Source organism: Pelophylax lessonae, assembly GCF_965119305.1.
Source record: "Pelophylax lessonae genome assembly, chromosome: 4".
NCBI classification, from domain to species: Eukaryota; Metazoa; Chordata; class Amphibia; order Anura; family Ranidae; genus Pelophylax; species Pelophylax lessonae.
The window spans coordinates 618979403-618998746 of record NC_138771.1 but is presented as its reverse complement, the minus strand read 5'-3'; positions in this window follow the sequence as shown (position 1 = coordinate 618998746).

The window sequence follows — 19344 nt, the reverse complement described above, 5'->3', positions numbered from 1 at the left end:
AGGACGATGAGGTCCTCGACCCCACATGGAATGAACGTCATGCAGGTGACCTGAGTAGTTTGGAGGAAGAGGCGGTGGTCGCACAGAGCCACCAGCACAGCAGAAGAGGGAGCAGGGTGCAGAAGCGGAGCGGCCGTGCCCTAGACACTACGCCCGCTACTGCCCAACGCAGCAAGGGAACGAGCGCACCAAAGTCAGCTCAAAGGAGTTCTCTAGCGTGGAAGTTCTTTAGAAAATGTGCTGATGACAGGACACGAGTGGTTTGCACCCTGTGCAATCAGAGCCTGAAGCGAGGCATAAACCTTCTCAACCTGAGCACAACCTGCATGATCAGGCATCTAAGTGCAAAGCACGAGCTGCAGTGGAGTACACACCTTCAAAACCAAGAAACGTCTCTGGCTCATCCTGCTTCCTCTTCTGCTGCAGTCTCGGCCGCTCCAGCCACATCTGTAGTGATACCGGCACCTGCCACCCCGCAAACAGACGATCTGTCAGCAACACCACCACCTGGGTCACCAACAACCATCTCCACAATGTCCCGTGGAAGCGTTCAGCTTTCCATCTCCCAAACACTTGAGAGGAAGAGGAAGTACCCCCCTACCCACCCGCGATCCCTGGCCCTGAATGCCAGCATTTCAAAATTATTGGCCTTTGAAATGCTGTCATTCCGTCTGGTGGAGACGCACAGTTTTAAAAACCTTATGTCGGTGGCTGTCCCACAGTACGTCGTGCCCAGCCGCCACTACTTTTCCAGGCAAGCCATCCCTTCCCTGCACAACCAAGTGGGGGAAAATATCAGGTGTGCACTGCGCAACGCCATCTGTGCCAAGGTCCACCTAACTACGGATACGTGGACCAGTAAGCACGGTCAGGGGCGTTATATCTCCCTAACGGCACACTGGGTAAATGCAGTGGCGGATGGGCCTGAGGCGGATAGCAATTTGGCGCATGTCCTTCCACCACCGAGGATTGCAGGGCGCTTCAGTTTGCCTCCTGTTCCTAACTCCTCCTACTCCGCTTCCTCATCCTCTACCGCCTCCTCATCCGGACAGCGTAACACCTTCACCACCAACTTCAGCACGGCCAGGGGTAAATGACAGCAGGCAGTTTTACAACTTGCCTGTTTGGGGGACAAACCACACACCGCGCAGGAGTTGTGGAGGAGCATGGAACAGCAGACAAATGAGTGGTTGCTGCCAGCGAGCCTCAAGCCCGGCCTGGTGCTGTGCGATAACGGGCGAAATCTCATAGCAGCTCTGGGCCTAGCCGGTTTGACGCACATCCCTTGCCTGGCGCATGTGCTGAATTTGGTGGTGCAGAGGTTCCTTAAAAACTACCCCGATATGTCAGAGCTGCTGCAGAAAGTGCGGGCCGTTTGTGCGCACTTTCGGCGTTCTCACCCTGCTGCTGCTCGCCTGGCAGCGCTGCAGCGTAACTTCGGCCTTCCCGCTCACCGCCTCATATGTGACGTGCCCACAAGGTGGAACTCCACCTTGCACATGCTGGAAAGACTGTGCGAGCAGCAGCAGGCCATAGTGGAGTTTCAGCTGCAGCACGCACGCGTGAGTCGCTCTGCGGAACAGCACCACTTCACCACCAATAACTGGGCCTCCATGCGAGACCTGTGTGCCTTGTTGCGCTGTTTTGAGTACTCCACCAACATGGCCAGTGGCAATGACGCCGTTCTCAGCTTAACTATCCCACTTCTATGCCTCCTTGAAAAAACAATTCGGGCGATGATGGAAGAGGATGTGGCACAGGATGAGGAGGAGGAGGAGGATGAAGAGGTAACATTTCCAAGGCTTTCAGGGCAGTCATTCGCAAGGGGCTCCGAGGGTGGGTTCCTGCACACGCAAACGCCAGGGACGCAATTGTCCAGCAGGGGCACAGTTCTGGAGGATGAGGAGGATGAGGAGGAGGAGGAGCTGGAGGAGGAGATGGAACCATGTTCACAGCAGGGTGGCACCCAGGCCAGCTCATGGCCATCACTGGTGCGTGGCTGGGGGGATACAGAGGACACGGACGATACACCTCCCACAGAGGACAGCCTTTCGTTGCCTCTGGGCAGCCTGGCACACATGAGCGATTACATGCTGCAGTGTCTCCACAACGACCGCCGAGTTGCCCACATTCTAACTTGTGCTGATTACTGGGTGGCCACGCTGCTGGATCCCCGTTACAAGGACAACGTACCGTCCTTAATTCACTCACTGGAGCGCGATCGCAAGATGCGCGAGTACAAGCGCACGCTGGTAGACGCCATGCTGCTGGCATTCCCATCTGACAGCGGGGCCACAGTGGAAGCACAAGGCAGAGGAGGAGGAGGAGGAGGTCGCCAACGCAACCAGGGCACCGCCAGCACCTCAGAAGGCAGGGTTAGCATGGCCGAAATGTGGAAAAGCTTTGTCAGCACGCCACAACAAACAGCAGCACCAGCAGCTCAGATGGAACGTCTTAGCAGGAGGCAGCATTTTACCAACATGGTGGAGCAGTATGTGTGCACACGCCTACATGTAGTGAATGACGGGTCTGCCCCCTTCAACTTCTGGGTCTCCAAATTGGGCACATGGCCTGAGCTTGCCCTTTACGCCTTGGAGGTGCTGGCGTGCCCTGCAGCCAGTGTATTATCTGAACGGGTATTTAGCACGGCTGGGGGCGTTATAACAGACAAGCGCAGCCGCCTGTCCAGAGACAATGTGGACAAGCTCACGTTCATTAAAATGAACCAGGCATGGATCCCACGGGACTTTTCCGTACCTTATGCAGAATAGCAATGGATACCGACCTTACCCACCCATTGTTCCATTTTTGCTCTTTCTCACTCTTTTGGGGTGTACCCTCATTTAAATTTTTTGAAAAGAAGCAGTGTTGGCTACCTCGTCCTCCTCCTCAGGGCCAGATTAATGTAGGGGCTATTGGAGCTGCAGCTCCAGGCCCCTACCTTTTATATAGGCCCCGGGTTGGCCATATTCACTGTTACCGCTCTTCTGTCACTTGTAAACACAGAAGTCTGGCTTCTATGCTCGCTTCCCCAGGCAGCACCCTCAGAACCTCCCCACACAGCGTGAAGGCCGGACAAGGAGGGACAGTTGGCGATGCATGGATGTGTTTATGGGCTTCAGAGACAGCATCCCATGTTGAATTAGGCATGCATGGCTGCACCCTTCCTCCTCTGGGTGCATGGCAAGGCACGGCCCTTAAGGCCCTTCAAAATCCTCAGCACCAAGCCCATGATGCTGTTAATCCGGCCCTGGTCCTCCTCCACCGCCGCTTCCACCTACACCGCCCATAGGTGTGCGCAGCCTATTGCATTAAGGTGTGCACCCCAAAGTTGAAATACACATGCATGTGTTTGCCAGCAGGGAGAGTAATGTATCGGGGCCATGTACCTGTAGGCAAGGAGAAATAGAGCAGAGCAGGTCCCAGGGAGATCTTTCCCATCTCCTCACTGGCAATGCTATGTGCCCTAGGTGATTAGGGTGTGCCCAGGCACACCCAGCACACCCTGTGCGCACGCCTATGTCACCGCCACATCCACCACCACCTCAACCTCCCTCCTACTCCATATGGGCCTCGTCCTTCAGAGATGAAGAAGAACATTGTTTTATTTTTCTGTTTTTTTTTGTTGTTTTAAGTTATTTCCCTATCCACATTTGTTTGCAGAGCACTTGCCATGCTCTTAATTACGTTTTGCTGCCATTTGCAGCACTCTAGCCCTTTCCTTTGGTGTTTTAGAGCCATTTTAGTGCCTTAAAGTTCGGGTCCCCATTGACTTCAATGGGGTTCGGTGTCCGGGAAAAGTTCGGTAAAAGTCCGGGACACGGACCCGGACTTTTTTTTAAAGTTCGGCCGAACCCGTCGAACACGGACATCTAGGTGTCCGCTCAACCCTAGTTAAGATATAAACGACAAAATATACTTTGTTTGTCTCTTATACCTTCTTTCCTAGGATGGAGTCTCCTAGGTCTCAGTGATACCTGTCCTTTGGACTTAGTGTGTTGCAACCTAAGTAACCTAATAAATCCAAAAAATCATTCTCATCTGATCTCCAACAAATAAAGCTACATAGAGTATGTGAAAATCTGGGTGGTTGAGCAGAATTTCTAAGTTTTGTTTTTCAAAGAATACATGGAATGTTCACTTTCAATACTACGTGGTTCTTATTCAGGCAACAATGCTATTAAGATACTCGTCTATTCACTTCTGACCCCATCCCTTTAACAAAAGGAACGCGTCCGGGTTAGCCCGCTATCCCCCCTTCTCTTCAATATTGCCATTGAAGCCCTCTCTAGGATCCTTAACTCCCCTGAGGGAGTCAGCGGCATCACAGTAGGGGACCAAGTCCTCCGTTCTGCTCTTTTTGCGGACAATATACTACTGTTCTCCACTGACCCTCCATCTGACTTGGGGAACTAGTTGCGGCCTTCTGTCTCAGCTAGGGCTTCAGGATAAATTTTGATAAAAGTGGGGTGCTTGACTTACACCCACATCTGTCCAAAGACTGGTGCAGATCATCTCCTTTTGCGATGGCCTCACAGTCTATTACCTACCTAGGCATAAGCATAGGACGAGACCCATCCTCATTATACTGTCTTAATTATCCACCTATTATTTCTAAAATCATTGCTGAACTGGAGACCTGGGCGGCCCTCCCTCTTTCGCTCTTCAGGAGATGTCATTTATTTAAACTGGTATCATTTGCACGCCTACTGTACCCTCTACAAACGCTTCCAATGTTGATGAAACATTCTGATGTACAAAAAATTCATAAGGGGCTGTCTGCTTCTTTGTGGTCCTCAAAAAAACCTTGTATCTCACTCTTAAAAAGAACTCTCCGGAAGTCCGAGGGTGGGGCAGGTCTGCCAAATATCCGCCTATAAAACCTGGCATGCTTACTTAGACAGGGGCTGGACTGGCTCTCGGGAGCATCACGATACTCTAATTTCGCACTTGAGGCTGCTCTGGTATCCTTGTACTCCCTGCCGGATATCCTCCATTCCTCGATCAGAGCCTTACTGGCTCATCTTAAAAACAACACTGTCATATGAGACACGGTGGTGGTGTGGTGGGAGGTGTGGAGAATATTGGGACTACCCTCTAACATATCCAGTCACCTTACGATTCAAGAGAACCCCATGTTTCTCCCCTTAACAACACATAAAGCCTTTGGACTCTGGAAATCTCTTGGACTAGTCCTTGTTTTTGTACCAGAACTGCACCAGCAAACCTAAATCGTTCCAATCTCTCTGCCAGGAGTACTCTTTACCCTTGTTTCATTACTTCCACCACCACCAAAATATCTCATACCTACGAACCTGTTGGGGACCGCAAACTAATCCCTTCCAGAAATCCTTTATTGATATAGTGTTTCAACGTAAGACTACTCCAAATCCAACTTGTACGCACATCTTGTCTCCCACAATTCGGACAAGCACCAGCTGGCTCCCTTTAAAAAATGGTCATACATTTTTGGTGATGATGCTCTCCTAGAGAAAATTCTTAAAAGTTACAAACATGTCCACGGCACTATCGTCTCGGAAACGTGGTGAGAGACACACTTCAAAATAATGCACCATGCTTACTACCCCTTTCGACATAACTCAGACGATCCCACTCAGGCTCAGTGTCCTTGGTGAAAAACGCTACGCTCCACCCTTCTACATTGCCTCTGAGTCTGCCCTAGTATTAGCAATTTCTGGGACGAGGTTCTCATATACGTACAAGAGATCACCAACCGACACTTACCAAAAGACCCTCTTACATGCCTTTTTGGCTGTGAGCCTTCCACTTCACCAGGAACAGTTGCTATGGATCACTCACTTTTACAATGGATTGGATTCACCACTGTTTGTTAACGGCCCGCAGATCCATCATTGCCATTTGGATTAAACCCACCCCCCCAATCTGAAACTGGTGAAATGGTCTCTATTGTCACTCTGCAACCTGGAAAGACTTGATGCCATTTTGATGAACTTTCGGTCTACACACAGATTCTTCTCACAATGGAGAAAATTCTTCATTGTCCAGGGAAGACCTGGTTAATATGATACGCCCCTTTAGATACACTGAGTGGTACTTAACACTCAACCTAGCCAATTGCCTTGGTAAACTGAAAGTCCAGGCTAACCTGTTTATCACATAGGCATCTCTGACATTATTCCGCATCCTTGGTATCACATATTCTGTATCGTTATTGGTTTATTTCCTTTTTTAGGTATTCTTCTTATATCCAATGTGCTCTTTCCTAAGACGACAAGTACGGGTTCACCCCCCTCCCTTCCCATTCCCTCCCCCCCTTCGCTTCCCTCCTCCCATTGTCCAATAAGTGCTCATGTGTATCATTATTGAGTAGTCTTATGTCTCATCTAGACATTTTTCTTCTTTTCCTTTGTATTTTGACTTGGTTTACCTGCCTTTGTTTAACTTGTTCAGTGTATTATATTTTAAAATCCAATAAACATAAAAAAAAAGAAAAGATACTTGTTTATTATATATACAATAGGTTCTGATTTATATGATTATTTCCTAATTGAGTGACACCTCCCATACCCCTGATGAAGGAGAGACTCACTCTTTGAATCGGGTGGAGGAAGTTAGAACTTTACCATCATCATCGGTTTTACCAATAGTTGATCATACCATGTATACATGGTTTCTTGTAACATTCTTATGTATAATTTGTATTTTGTATCATGTGTAAATAAATTGTAATACTTTATATACTTTTTTGTACGTTCCATAAACAAAGTGCCTTCAAAGTCCCAACAACTAGGGGAACTATTTTTTATTATTTGTAGTCAATGTATCTGTTAACCCTTTGATCGCCCCTGCTTTTAACCCCCTCCCAGCCAAGTTATTAGTATATTGGCATAGTTTTAGCACTGATCACTGTATTAGTGTCACTGCTTCCCAAAAAGTGTCAGTTAGTCTCAGAATGCCCGCCACAATATTGCAGTCCCGCGATAAGATGGCCGTCATTGCTAGTAAAATAAATAAATAAATAAAAATATTCCATAGTTTGTAGACGCTATACCTTTTGCGCAAACCAATCAATATGTGCTTATTGGGATTTTTTTTACCAAAAATATGTAGCAGAATACATATTGGCTTAAATTTATAAAGAAATTTGATTTTTAACATTTTTTATTTGATATGTATTATAGCAGAATGTAAAAAATATATATATTTTTTTTTCCAAAAATGTCGGTCTTTTTATGTTTATAGGGAAAAAAAAAAAAAACCTGCAGAGGTTATCAAATACCACCAAAAGAAAGCTCTATTTGTGGAAAAAAATGACATACATTTTATCTGGGTACAGTTAAAGCGTAACTCTTGTTGAGAAAAAAACATTCCCCTCTGGGTGATCTCTGTACATCACAAGGATTTTAACAAACTTTGTTGCAGATTCCTACCTTTTGTTATTCTGAAGAAATCATTGTTTATGCCTCTGTGCTGATTGGGTCTAATGGGAGTGGTTTTATAATTATCTATCAGCTGTGGCAGCTGCAGGGCTCTAATGAGGAAAGCTGCTGGGCCTGCATCCCTTTAGACGTGTTCCTATTGGAAGTATCTCACCAAAAGTGACATTTTTGTTGCAGGGGAAGCCAGAAATCTGACTTGTATCTTAGGCAAACTTCTGGGAAAATTGGTGAGCCAATCACACAAGCAGGAAATAATGTCCCTTTGATGCGGTGAAGTTGTCCTGTCCTCTTAGCAGAAAAACACCCCCAAAGCATAATGTTTCCACCTCCATATTTGATGGTGGGGATGGTGTTCTTGAGGTCATAGGCAGCATTTCTCCTCCTCCAAACAGTGAATTGAGTTGATGCCAAAGAGCTCGATTTTGGTCTCATCTGACCACAACACTTTCACCCAGTTCTCCTCTGAATCATTCATGGGTTCATTAGCAAACTTCAGACAGGCCGGTACATGTGCTTTTTTGAACAGGTTGACCTTGTGGGCGCTGCAGGAATTCAGTCCTTAATGGCGTAGTGTGTTACCAATTGTTTTCTTGGTGACTATGGTTCCAGCTACCTTGAGATGATTGGCAAGATTCTCCCATGTAGTTCTGGGCTGATTCCTCACCGTTCTCATGATCATTGAAACTCCATGAGGTGAGATCTTGCATGGAGCCCCAGACCAAGGGAGATTGACAGGTATTTTGTGTTTCTTCCATTTGCGAATAATTGCACCAACTGTTGTCATCCTCTCACCAAGCTGCTTGGTGATGGTCTTGTAGTCCATTCCAGCCTTGTGTAGGTCTACAATCTTGTCTCTGACATCCTTGGAGAGCTCTTTGGTCTTTGGTCTTGGCCATGGTGGAGAGCCTGGAATCTCATTGATTGATTGCTTCTGTGGACAGGTGTCTTTTTTACAGGTAACAAGCAGAGATTAGGAGCACTCCCTTTAAGAGATTGATCCTAATCTCAGCTCGTTACCTGTATAGAAGACACCTGGGAGCCAAAAATCTTGCTGATTGACAGGGGATCAAATACTTATTTCATTCATTAAAATGCAAATCAATTTATAACTTTTTTAAAATGTGATTTTCTTGATTTTTTTTGTTGTTATTCTGTCTCTCACTTTTAAAATGAACCTACCAATAAATTATAGACTGGTCATTTCTTTGTCAGTGGGAAAAGGTACAAAATCAGCAGGAGATTAAATACTTTTCCCCCCTCCCTGTACTGTACATTTTTATGTTATATTTACTTTTTTTTTTTTTTTTAGTGAATACATACCTGCACCAATTGTTCCCTTTTTAAATTTTCTTTTAGGTTTTGATAGAGCAGGGAAGGCATGAAACAAACCCAGGTTGGGATAATTTACACCTACAATGCCGCATCTCCTGCTTTAGAAGAAACTGATACAATTGTGATTGTCCTATCACTTTCTGTCTAAGCGACAGTATTCTCCAGGACAACTAGAGGGGGTAAATTTCTTCACTGGGGACACAAATATACAAAGAGAGGTAACTCCAGATGAGACATGATGAATTCCAACATAACAGCATAGTACTCTGTTGAAGCCGGTTAAAGCTTTACATAGAATTTTATTATCCTATTTTTTATTTGAATGTTTATTCTGTTTGCAAAATAGAATGTTTAGAGAATTCATATTTCATATCTTATCTATTTTTTTTTTTTATCTTTTGAAGACAAACACGACTATTTTTTTTTTTTTTATTAACTGGTATTGCATGTGATATTTTTGATTTTTTTTTAAATATCTCATGTGATAATAAGAGTCATTTAATCAAAGTAAAAAATCCAATTTGTAGTAAATACCACACATTTCACTTCCGGTTCCGGCGCCGCATGGAGTAGGTGAGCGCTCTCCAGCTCCCGCGGCGTGCCCTCCAAAAACCGGCCTAAAAAACCTGCCCACAGCCCAGGATCAGCCTCGAATCCCCCTACGGAGATCCATCGACACCCAGGGACCCGGCGGTGCTGTTCAAAGTCCGGCCGAATGGAGCGGTTCCTCGAGAAGGCCGCGTCCCGACCTCCGCCGGCCCCTCCGCAAATTGAGGCCCCGGTCTCGGCCTGCTCCGGCGCGGCCGCGTAGCTCCCAGCCATGGACATCACTCCGCCACAGCCGGGCACGACACAGCAGCCCCCTACGCTGGCTCTCTCCTCTGCAGGGCTAGGCACCTCCACGGAGCAAATAGCTCAGGCTGTAGCAGCTCTGCTAAACCCCACCATTGGGGCCTCTGTGGAGAAAGTGGTGGCTGCTGGCATGGCCAGCATAAAGAAGGAGCTGGAGGCACATTATAAGAGGCTTAATGAGGCTGAATCCCGCCTATCTAATATCGAGGATGAGGTGTACCAAATGCAGGGAACTGAACAGGCTCAGGATAAGCTTAATCGCATCATCATGGATAAGTTGGAGGATCTGGAAAACCGATCGCGTCGGAGCAATCTGCGATTTATTGGGATTCCGGAGAACATTGCCCCCTCTGCCATTCCTGAACTTTGCGCAAAAAAAATCCCTGCTGCCTTGGGGCTACATGGTACGTGTGTGGTCGAACGGGCCCACAGGATGGGGCTTTACTCCGAAGACCGTAAAACCCCGCGCCCGATCATTGCAAAATACCTGAATTATGCGGACAAGTCTGCTATCCTACAAAAATTCCGGCAGACTTCCAATTTCCAAATTGAGGGCATGAAAATTCTAGTATTTGCGGACTATTCTGTGGATGTCGCAAAAAGACGCAAAGCCTTTCAGACCGTATGCTCAAAACTGCACCAGGAACACTTGAAGTTCACCTTGGCCTATCCGGCGACGTTGCGCCTTTGTGCACCTAACGGCGACCAAATGGCGTTTCAGGACCCAGAGGAAGCGGAAGCTTTTGTTCGCTCACTTCGCCTGGGGGATCAGGGCCCCTCTTTTTCTTCATCTGCTAAAGCCCTTCCTTTCTCCAGACCGCTAGATCAAAGGAGCCCCAGTAAGGAACCTGCCAAACGGCAAAGATATGCCGATGTGGTCAGCTCTGGTCGCCCGAATGTTCACCGTTGATCTGATCCTCCCGACTGTCTCTGATTTGCACTACTGGGCCCATGTATGGGCCTGTTCCCACTAGGACGTGGGCTTAGAGGACTCGGGGTACTCCCGCCTTTCCCTCAGGTTTGATATCTATTTTGCTCTGTTTTATTGGCATGTCTCTTTTGTTTGTTCCGATGCCTAGGTATATCGTTTACTGTTTCATGTATTTTTACACTGTGTGCTCCTGCTCTTCTTCCGCTTTGTACACCCCGGCTGCCCAGAATGCCAGAAGAGCTGGGTACCTGAGCCATACTGACCACTCGGACCATTAAGTGGGTTTACTACCATGGTTGGACTCGGGGGCACGCTTGGTGGGCTGGGCTCCGTGTTGTACACATGCGGAAAAAAGAGAAGTTCTTAATGCTTGCATTGTTATTCTGCCGTATTGCATTGTATGTTTATGCTCGGTTTCTCCCTGTTTTCCGACATTCCCTACCTTCTCCCCTCCCCCCAACGAAGGTGAGCTTCTATCCTCAGTATGCGAGCTCTTGGTTCCGAGAGCTGTCTAAGGTCAGACATGTAATTCCGGTGTTTTATATAACATTGCCCCAGAGTGGGGCTAGGCCGACCCTGCATGCTTCCAGTATAATTCCCCTTTTTCCTGTCCCATGCCTATAGTGACGTGGAATGTTAAGGGCCTCCGATCCCCGGCTAAGAGGATGAAAGTCTTACGACACCTCAAACGGTTATAGGCGGACATTGCTCTTATCCAGGAATCGCATCTGCCTGCGGAGGATATGAAGCGCATGGAGAAACTCTGGGTAGGCAAAATAGTAGGGTCACCTTCCTCCGGCCGCAAAGCCGGGGTGATGATACTGTTCCATAAGCGCCTCCCGGTGGAAATTCTTTCCACAGACACAGATAGTGAGGGGCGATATGCATCCGCACACATACGGCTTCATGACACTGAGTTAGTTATATCCAACATATATGCCCCGAATGTCCTGGACCACTCCTTCCACGCCACGATTGCGGCCCGGCTCCTCTCCCTCCCTGATGTCCCCCGTATTGTGGGCGGTGACTTCAACGCGGTAATGGACCCGGTTATGGATAAATCCACGCCCCGGCAGGGACTGCGCGACACCCTGCGCGCTGACCCCACTCCGCTAGCGTCGTTAATAGAATCACTCTCCTTGTCGGATGTTTGGCGTCACTCGCACCCCGCGGATCGGGAATACTCCTTCTACTCCCACCCCCATAAACGTTTTACTAGAATCGATTACCTGTTCTGCACGGACTCCCTCCTTCCCCTCCTGCGCGACGCCACCATACATGACATCGCGATCTCAGACCACTCCCCAGTTTCAGTATCTCTACCATTTGCGGAATCCCCCCCTGCTCCCCTAATTTGGAGGTTCCCTTCCTACCTTAAAGACAATTTGGATTTTGCCCTGTACCTTCGTCGTGAGTGGGATGATTACTATGTGACGAATAAACAACACAGCAGCTCCCCTCTCCTCTTCTGGGAGGCGGGGAAGGCCTTTTTGAGAGGTCGTATTATTTCCTATGCGGCGGCTTTCAAACGGCACACGAATAGCAGCTACAAAATGGCTAGTGAACGGTTGGCGGCGGCCCAGTGGGCACTGATACAGGCCGACACCCCCACGGTGCGCACGGCATGGCTTGAGGCTAAACGGGACTTTGACACTTGGGCTGATAGGGTTGAAATGATGCACAAAGCACATCTTGCGGCGACATTACACCGCTTCGGTAACAAGGCCGGGAAACTGCTTGCCAGGTTATGCAAGGGCCCGATGTCCACCACGCACATAGGCTCGTTACGGAACAAATCGGGAGCAGTGGACTCCACTCCGCAAGGGGTGCAGGGGATCATGCGCGACTTTTACGCCTCGCTATACGCCTCCGAGGCCATGGACAGCTCAGTAGCTGATTTTTTCCTATCTGGGACTGAAATCCCCAAAATATCCGAAGAGCATTTAAATACACTTAACGCCCCGATCACGGCGGACGAGATTGCGTCGACTATAAAACATCTTGCAGCCAATAAGTCTCCGGGCCCCGATGGTCTTTCCGGGGAATTTTACAAATTAGTCTCCCCTGGTGTGATCCCGACTCTAGTGGACGTGTACTCTTCAATTTGGCACGGCGGACCCTATCTCCAGACGGGTAACCAAGCCATTATCAAGCTTCTTTCGAAAAAAGGGAAAGATCCGCTGGAGCCGGGCTCATACCGGCCCATATCCCTATTAAATCTTGATGTCAAGATCCTATCTAAAATTGTGGCCACGCGTCTGGCCAATATCATGCCGCATCTGATCCACCCCGCGCAGTCTGGGTTCACCAAGGGTCGTTCAGCCACTGTTAACATAAGGAAGGTCCTGGTTGCTCTGGACCAGGCTCGCATACACCCTGGCCGAGACATGGCTATTGTGACTCTCGACGCCGAAAAGGCATTTGACAATGTCAACTTCCAATGGCTGAGTCGGGTTTTGCACGGCATGGGCTTTAGTGGACCCTTTGTGAATCTCATCACTTCTATGTATCTTACACCATCAGCCAGATTGTGTGTAGGGGGGGGCGCTTACGGACGAGTTTAGATTACACAAAGGCACTAGACAAGGCTGCCCCCTATCGCCGCTGTTGTTTAACCTCGCTCTAGAACCCCTCTCCCGGTATCTACTGACCAGAGCCCCTCTCCATGGTATTCGCATAGGCTCTCAGGAGCTGCGCATATCCCTTTTTGCAGATGATGTTCTACTGTGTACTTCAAACCCCACAGCAGACATCCCCGTAATAGTTTCCGCGTTCAACAGATTCAGACTGTGCTCGGGTCTCAAGATAAACTATTCTAAAAGCGAGATCCTCCCTTTGGGAACTGGCCCCCCTCGTCCATGGGAAAGGGAATCCCCATTCATGATTGCATCTAATCACATTACCTATCTGGGTATCAAGATAGGACGCACTCCGGCATCAATTTACACTCTGAACTACCCCCCCCCTGTTGTCCAAAATAACGAAGGAACTGGAAAACTGGAAGGAACTGCCGTTGTCGCTTTTGGGGAGATGCCACCTTATTAAGATGGTTAGCTTTGCCCGCCTTCTCTATCTCCTGCAAACTCTTCCCCTATTAATCAGACATAAAGATGCGCAAACCCTGCAGAAAACTTTCTCCCGATTTCTATGGCGGGGAAGGAGACCGAGAATCTCGTATAACAAATTGCAACTCCCCAGAAGCGACGCGGGTATTAACTTGCCTAATCTGAGAATGTATAATCTGTCTTGTTTGCTCAGGGCTGCTCTGGACTGGGTATCACAGACCTCACATTACTCTAATTATGAACTTGAGTCTCAGATGGCCAGTCCATTCTCCCTAACTGCTCTTTTGCATGCCAAATGGGTGACGCTGTGCCCTGATCTACGTCAAAATATACTTTTGAGGGACACTGCCATAGCGTGGAGGGAGGTACGAAAACTACTGAAACTGCCAATACACTTTTCCAAATTCCTTCCAATACGGGGTAACCCGACTTTCACTCCAGGATTGACCCATTTCGTGTTCCACCAATGGGAGGAGAAGGGTTTGATTACCTTCGGACAACTGTGCGACACCAGCTCGGGTACTCCCCTTCCCTTCCGGGTCGTTAAAGATAAATTCAGTGTCCAGGACAAGGACCTTTTCTATTGGACACAATGCATTCACTATCTCTCCTCAACCACTGGGAAACCGGGGACCCGCTTTCATCTGTCTTTAATTGACTCCCTGCTGGATGCTGACACCTATACTATTTCCACGATCTACAAGCCCCTCTTGCGGCAATGCCCGCCGGCCTTGTCCACCTCTACTGCCTCCAATTGGCTCAAGGACTTTCCAGGCAATGACACGTTACCCAATATGGTCAAGGGTCTCCAAACCACCCTTGCTCTAACTCCTAACTCAATTTGGAAAGAGACCCAACTAAAAATCTTCCATCGGGCGCATATTCCTTTTCTATCGGACAAAACCATGCCGGACGCCCACAAATGCCCTTTGTGTCTGGTGGTAAGACCTTCACTCCACCACAAATTTTGGTCCTGCCCCGGTATAAGTCACTTTTGGGACCAAGTCCTTTTGTACATTACGGACGTCACCAAGTTCAGCCTACCCAAGGACCCTATGATACTCCTGTTCGGCTACTGGGATAAGAGACTCCAAAAATGGTCTAGCCCCCCCTCTGGGACACCCCGTGTGTGGATCCTGACTTGTCTACTAATCGCCAGGAGGACTATCCTAAGCAACTGGATCTCCACATCTCCTCCATCTCTCTCTCGGGTCAGATCAGAGCTCTCCACACTTCTCACAATAGATATCGCCAATACGGACTTCTCAGCTTTATCTTCAAGGGAACTCTTCCACCTGAAATGGGACAGATATATAACTTACACCTTTCCCCAGACTGATCCCACTATGGCTCAATACAGGTTTAACTTCAGAGACTCGCCCAGGACCTTACCCCCACAATCAGATTCACCTTCCAACCTCAAGGACCATTGAGGCCCCCCCCCTTTCCCTCTCCACCCACCTCCCCCCTACTTTGCCAGCAGACGTTCTCTGCTCGGACTTCCTTTATGCTTAAAGTATGAAAATGTTTTTGTTACAGCTGTTGTTGTGTTCTGTGTAATGTCTGAAAAATTTTCAATAAAAAAAAAAAAAATACCACACATTTGATAAATATGTGATGTGAATATCACAAATTTGGTAGATGTGTAAGGTAAATACCGCAAAAAAAGTTTAGATGAATCATTAAAGTCAATTCACAAAAAAAAAATAAAAATACAATAATAATATTTATTATGTCATGGTGTAGGCAGATGATATTTTAGGAATTTACAAAATAACAATAAGGGGAAGTCTGCACAGCCAGTAAGTTAAAGTGGTTGAGTTTAAAACATATACCCAGTGAAGTTACTGGCTTCAGGTGATACACAGAGATGAAACAAATCCTCCTACAAAAGTTGTACCTGTTTATCTGCTGAGACCTCTTCTCTACAGCCTCCCAAAACATACATTTTACACAGGATCTCTCAGCCCTGAAACACAGGGGGCAGGGATCTGAAATGAAACTCTCCGGATCTCAGTGAGGGGAACTTTGAGCCCTGATTAGAAGGAAGGGACACACCTCCCTCACAGTACACGGAGAACATGCAAAGCTGTGGCTGACAATCACAGGCTGTGTGCTGGAGCTTTACTCAAACGTCACCAATTATCTCTTGGAGTCAGTAACAGCTGTCAGAAGTGATGGAGGTAGTGCAGATAACAGAGGTAGGAGACAGCGGAGAAATCACACTCAGTGCTTTGGATATAGACAGTACACAGTATAGAAGGATGTGCTTTGTTCAAATTTTGTGTCTGGGGTTTACAACAACTTTAAAAGAAAACAATGGATCATTGTGGAAATGTTATACCCTTAGCTCAGGAATGGAAATAATTAATTAAATATTTCACTACAGGGAGATAATTCTGTAAATGAAGGCACACTAAGAATGTTTTCATAGTTTCACAATAATTCCGTCTTTGTTCACAGAAAATCTCCTCTTGATTCAGTGTTGGCCTATGATAGAAAATAAAAATTGCAATTGGGATAAAAAAATAACACTACATTTGAATGCTAAATATCACAAAACTATAAAAAATATTTAATGTTTTTGTTAAACAATCCATGCTGTCTAGTGAATTGACAATTTTTTTTAGATAAATACTTCATTATTTTAATATTTTTTTAAAAATGAATGCAATATTTATATTTTAGTGAATTGACCCCCAATGTCTTGGAAAAAATACATTTTGCCAGCTAATAAATGTATGCAATCCTTAGATTTAAAAAAAAAAAAAAAAAAACGTAACCAAAATATGCACTGATGATGTGTTAGTTTAAAAAATGGTCTTACTATTGATAAAAAAGTATACATTTTATTCTATAATTTGTCCATCTAAAATGACACTAACATTATGTTTTTTTTCCACCAATTAAATAAAGCCTTTAAAAAAATGTTAAAAGAAATAGCCAAATAAAATGATTAAAAAAATAAGTAAATAAATAAAATAGTCTAAATATTAATGGTTAGAAAAATACAATGGTTAGAAAAAAAAAAAAAATCAGCCAGAAATTGTTAAGCAGAGAAGGGGAAGATTAAGTTAATTTGGTCTGGGCAGGGTATACTAAGGGTTAATACGAAGTTAAATAGGAATACCTTTTTTTTTAAAAACAACTTATTTATTTGTTGCCAGGTTGCTTAAAATGACATCCTATGCTCATCATCATATGTTCATAGCTCATCCCTTTGATCTACAAATGAATAAAACAGACTGGATGCAAAAATAACAATGTTACTTTGTATTTCTCTATCTCAGGTCCATTGCAGCTCCTTTAAAAACACAACAACTCCGTCTCTCATCAGTCAGGAAAAGCCGGCAAAATGCAAGGAGGGGAGAGGCATCAGGGCAGTAGGACAGGACGTGCCCTAATTACTTTTTTTTGGGGTGTATGTAGCACCTTTAGTGTCCACAAGTTCAGCAGTGTAGAGAAATTGGTTCTCGTTAGGCAGATCTCTTTGGCGTTGTGGCTGAAGATCAGCTTCTTACTCAAATAGGGAATGGGTGTGCAAAGAGAAAAGTGCCAAAAACAGAATGTATAAAGTCGTTATTCAATTTTATTCAGAGTATTATATCTTAAAAATTATTTAGGGGAATAGGAGATTTAAAGATTCCCCCTTTACCATGGTTTGGTACTGTTGAACAAAGTGTGTACTGGACTTGTCAGAATGGAGGGATCCTGAAGGATAATTGGTATAAGTGGCAGCTGGTGCATTGGGATGCCAGGCCGCCACCCCCCCCATCCAATGCGTCCGGCCCCCTAATCTACATGCAGGGCGCCGGACGCATGGATACCCAGTTGTGTGACAATAGCGAATGAATATTCGCTATTGCCACACTTATTCTCCTCCTGGCCAATCTGGAAGTGGGCCCTGAGACCCATTTCCCAATTGGCCGAAAGGAAAAGCCATGCTATTGGACAAGGAGCGGAGAAGGAGGAGGGAGGAGACTGAGGGGGAAGCCGCCGCCGCTGCCTGCCCAGGGTGAGTGGGGGGGGGGGCAGTGCGGGCTGGAGCTGGTGGGGACCGGTGACTGGGGGGGACAGTGTGGGCTGGAGCTGGTGTGGTCGGGTGGGTATGGTGTGGTCCGTCTGCTGCCCCCCCAGCCCATGAAGCACCAGCTGCCACTGATTGGTATAATCACTCCCGTTACTGGTTAACTGATGAAAGGGGAGCCTTTGTATCCCAAAAACTTGTTGAATGTTTACGACATAAGAGTCTTATTAAAAGGTTAATCTGGACTTTATTTCTTCTGCTTTTGGTGCTGTCCTTCTCGCACACCCAGTAGGTCTAAGGCTGGGTTCACAATGCCGCACGGAGTGGCTCACAGCAGGGGTCCAGTGCGTCTCTATTCACTGTTTCAGGTCCGTTTTCAGAAATGGACCAGAAGACACACAGGACTCCTGTGCAATTCACACCGGAGCCAAAATATGTGAACCGCCTCCATAGAGAGCCAGTCACAATCTCCTGATATGCAAATTGGAAGTGGGTAAACCCGCATACAATTCACAATAGTGTGAACCCAGTCTAACTAGAATTTTGTTAAATTTTGTTTGTTTTTTGCAGTAAGAGGATTTGTTTGGTTTTTCAAATCATTAGTGTGGTCAAATCAATGTTACATTTTCTCCGCGGTGGCAAGAAAATTCAAAGGAGCAGTATACATTTTTCTCAAACTTTCTAACAGTGTATGCGTTTTTTTGTTTGGCAAGTCTATTCCTTCCAATGTTTAACACAAACACAATTTTAAAGTATTTTTAAAAGACATCCTTCGAGTCTTTAAATTGTTCACACAAATAATTGTACTCGCAATTCTCTGCACTGTCCAAAACTAAAATACATGTTTTTTCCTAGAGATGAAATTAAAAAATACTGTTGATCTAAATTGAGTAAATAGGTATCCAATGAATTTTACGGGAGAGAAAAAATCTGAAGATGTGAAAGTGCTTTGCAGTCCGGCTCAACAATTTTTCTAAAAATAGTAGCAAATAAATCAAGGTATTGACAGTTAGGGACATCATTTATTTGTGTATTTACTTTTCACATACTGAAATCTAATTTAGAAGGTAGAGTTGTTTATTTATGTCTTTGGTTTAGGGACAGTTTTAAATATTATCTTTATGACTGTTTGCTATTTGGGTGTGGAGCCATTGTGGTGACGCTGATGGCTTTGTAATTGCACTTTCATCAGCAGGTTCACAGCACAGGGAACAGAAAGTTCTGATGTTCTATGGTTAATAATAGAGAATTTGTGATAGAGAAAATCACATCAAAAACAATTTACATTGTATGAAGTGTATAGGGGCAATGGACATGGCTTCTGGACTTATAGCAGAACCTAAGTTTGCTTAATATTGCAACTTTGTCAAAAGTAAGAGAAAAGCAAATCAGTGTGACTTATGGTGGTGTGACATGAAATATAAACTGGGTTTGTTTGGAGAATAGTCGCCTGCTAGTAAGCTTCTGTTTGACGCACTACAACATTTATAAGTATATCTTGTATGATTATGAATTACTAATAATGATTTTGTTTACTTTAACCACTTAAGCCCCGGAAGATTTTACCCCCTTCCTGACCAGGGCCTATTTTGCGATTCGGCACTGCGTGACTTTAACGGACAATTGCGCGGTCGTGCGACATTGTACCCAAATGAATTGACGTCCTTTTTTCCCCCACAAACAGAGCTTTCTTTTGGTGGTATTTGATCACCTGTG